Here is a 3456-nt window from a genome sequence, read left to right as displayed (position 1 = left end):
CGGCAGTCGTGGTCGCCGGAAATATCCGGGGCCGACGCCCCGGTGCCCATCTCCGTCGTAAGAACCATGCCGTCCAGGGCCGCCATGGACCTCCAGCTGAAGATCCCACAATGCGAGAGGGATGGGGCCCCCGCCGCCATCAGTCGCAAGAGGAGGATGAGGACCCGCCACTGCCGTCAGCCTCGTGGCCTTAGGCCAGAGGCGTCCTTCGGCGGCGACGAGGGGAGGAGGATCGGAGGAGAAAGGGGGCGGCGTCACGCTCGTGGGATCCGCCCGAGTCACCCCTCTCGGGAGGGATGCGGGGGCGATCCCCTTTTTCCGCTGGGCCGTTCGCTCACGTTTGGCTGCTTCCCATAACACCCCCTCCTGGGCCATCCGTGCATACGTGCGGCCTCGACATGATGTTCCATGGAGAAGAGAAACAACGCAATTGTGGTGGGCCACCCCTTGTCGACGTCAGGCCTTCTCCCGCACCATGCTTGACAAGCCGAACAACACCGTTGTGTCGACCGACGTCATGACGCGCCTCGCCGCGGCCAACCCCTTCATCGCCCTCGACATGCTCATGTTTTTCTTGTGCTCGTTGTCTGGTGCGGCGACGTGCTCCTGCATGACATGCTCGGCGTCAATGCGCTCCTGCATGGAGTCCTGCTCGTGCATGAGCCACTCTTGATCGCCTGCCGTGTCATCCCCTAGGAGAACCTTATCGCCTTGCCACCATGGCTCCTAGCTCCCGCCCTTCACCTTGTGCTCCTGCCATCGGTCCTCTCGTCAATATCCTCACCATTCGAGTCCGAGAAGATCTCATTGCCCATCGTTGTCAGGCATGCCTCTGCCTTCATAGACAACGTGCGTGGCAGGAGTAGAGGCGGCTGGGGGTGCACGACCTAGTGGGTACTCCGTACGTGCTCGTGTGCGCGTGTGCTTTCCATTGGTTGTAGCTCTAAGGCCCAGGCGGCGGTCGCCTTCGTCTCTGCCAGTCGTCGAGCAATGACGACAAAGAGATGCTGCAAGAGATGGCGTATGGCACCATTATGGGCAAGCTTCGCCGTAGCACCACGAACCAACGTCGCCGCAAGAGATGGCGTATGCATGCGTGTGTGCATGCGTCAGTGCGTTGTTGTGGCGTGTGCGTGTGTGCATGCGTTATGTTCGTGGGTCCTGTGCATGCGTGGCTGTTTATATAAAAGGTAAAAAAATCTTTAAAATAGTGTCAAGATGTATCGCTTCTAGTGGCTAGCCTGCGTATTTGACCGGTCAATGAAGTGCCATACAGATAGAATACCAAACTATACGGTGAGACAATGGCCGTATAATCATCACAACTCATATTTAATGACCGTATTGAGTGTATTCTAAAGAAGTATAGAGGCCGTAAAGTGTGCTTCGGCTTCAACTTCAGTGAGCGCAGGTGTATATATCTCTTTCCAGGCCAAGGAGGAGCGTCTGCTCGTCTACGATTACTACACAAAGGCAGCCTGTTCCCCTTCGTCCACGGTTAGTAGTACAGTACCCCATTGCCATTGCCGTCTTCTTCCTTCTCCTTCATTTTCGCTATTGCCATGCTTTGTTTTCTCTGAAAGAATTTGCTGCTGAATGAATCCATCCATGATTAGTATAATTTTTTGACGAGAAACATGTAGAGCTAACTAATCTGTGCAGCATAAGTAAGTTATTATCAGGATCAACACTACTAGAGCTATCATTGATTCATGTGAAATTATGAACGATGAACCGCGCACCAGGACACCCTGCCTCTGCCCGTGCCCATGAACCAACCAACCAATCGAACGGGCATTGAGGAAGCAAATCACGGGGGAAAGCAAGCAGTTGCACATCCAACAATCTATCTGTTTTCTTGTTGGGTAGCTGAAGAGCAAGCATGGATCTGGTGTGCACTAGTAACTGACAGACGCATTCTCTGGACTCTCTTGTTGCATTCCGTTCCATTTCATGGCGGGCTGGCTTTGTTTGTTGGTGCTAGCTAGAGTAGAGTAGATGACAACATTGGCATGCGCAAGCCTCGTGCCTCTGCCTCACCATAAGTGTACATAGAAAAGCCAGCTCTTATAATTTATTCATATAAATGAATAAACAAGAATGGCTGGACATGTGTACTAGGAGTGGTGCCAAGCCATGTGACATGGATTCATTTCATGGTGGAGTAGCCAGCCCCTTTATTATTAACTCACCCATGCTCCAAGTCCCACATGAAGTAGTACCACCATAGGGGCAACAGTAATTCATGAGAGAATAATTTTTTTTGAGAGTACGTTTAGGTGTACCATAGCTCTATAGAAACCAGAATTGAAATTACAAGAAACTACCAATCGTTGAGGACAACGAGTGTAGCCCACACCACGTCTCGACTGACGCCGGACACCTCCGAAGTCAACCACCTTCCGTAGAACATCGCTTGTCGATGCACCGCCCACCTTGAGTGCCTAAGAGGAAGTGACACGTGGAAGGCAAGACTTGCTCCGATCTGAGGGAAGCGCCGTCTTGGAGACACCGGCGACGAGCGTACATAGCACCGCAAAGGACCAACAGAGGACAGCGGCGGACACCGGAGAAGAGCAATAAGGACCCATCCATGTCTCCATACACAGAGCTCCCAACAGAGGTACGACGTCGAGGGCGCCGTGAATGTGTCGATCCAACATCGAGTCGAGATTTTCGCCCGGAGACAACCACCAACTTCAAGGGAGCGAGGGCATGGGCACACGCCTCGGCGACGCCTCCAAGAAGGGGATGACACCCACGGGTGCCATTGCCTCGGGCCCGATAGAAGCCAAGCAAGATTTTCATCCGTGCATCGCACATGACCACGCCTCCTGGATTTGGGAAACACCGTCCGATTCGCCTTGCACCACCACCACCGCAGCTCTAAGCAAAGTAGTGATCGCAAAGCCAATGATCGACGACCGACTGCACGACCAAGAGGACCCCGACCACCGCACCAAACTCCCCGCCTAGACCAAGAGCCGCAGCCCTCCCGCACCACCGGCCTCCACAAAGCACGAAGGTGCACCATCGGGAGAGCACCACCGCTCGCCACACCGCACAGAGTTGACCAGCCACTCTCCTGCTCGCTAAGACTCGATCTTGGCCGAGCCACCACAACGCCACCGCCACCAAATGGTGTCGTCACCACAAAGCGCACCAACTCACCACTGCCAGCTACGTCCAGGCCCGCTGGCGCACCAATCCTCTTGACGTGCAAATCGGGCCCCACCGCAAAGAGCACCGGGCCGCCACCGGCCCGCGCACTCCACCGCGACGTGCCGCCACCGGCCAGCCAGCCTAGTCGCCCCGCCACCGCCTGCACCCGAAGAGGAACCCCCGCGGCCCCTGATCCAGACGAGGGCGAAGGATATCCCGCCGCTGCCGGCACCGCGCGGCCTTTGCCCGCCGACGACGAGGGGAGGGAAAGAGGATGGGGGCTGGGTTTGGCAG

The 3456-nt window shown here is 55.6% G+C and overlaps 1 pseudogene; it reads left to right on the top strand.

Moving 5' to 3' along the window:
• Positions 1–1304: 1304 nt before the first annotated feature.
• LOC119316202 overlaps positions 1305–3456 on the top strand; it is a 46004-nt pseudogene continuing 43852 nt past the window's right edge.

This window comes from Triticum dicoccoides, chromosome 6A (genome assembly GCF_002162155.2).
Source record: "Triticum dicoccoides isolate Atlit2015 ecotype Zavitan chromosome 6A, WEW_v2.0, whole genome shotgun sequence".
Classification (NCBI taxonomy): Eukaryota; Viridiplantae; Streptophyta; class Magnoliopsida; order Poales; family Poaceae; genus Triticum; species Triticum dicoccoides.
The sequence above is the reverse complement of the archived record's forward strand: the minus strand, read 5'-3'. Positions and strand labels throughout refer to the sequence as shown.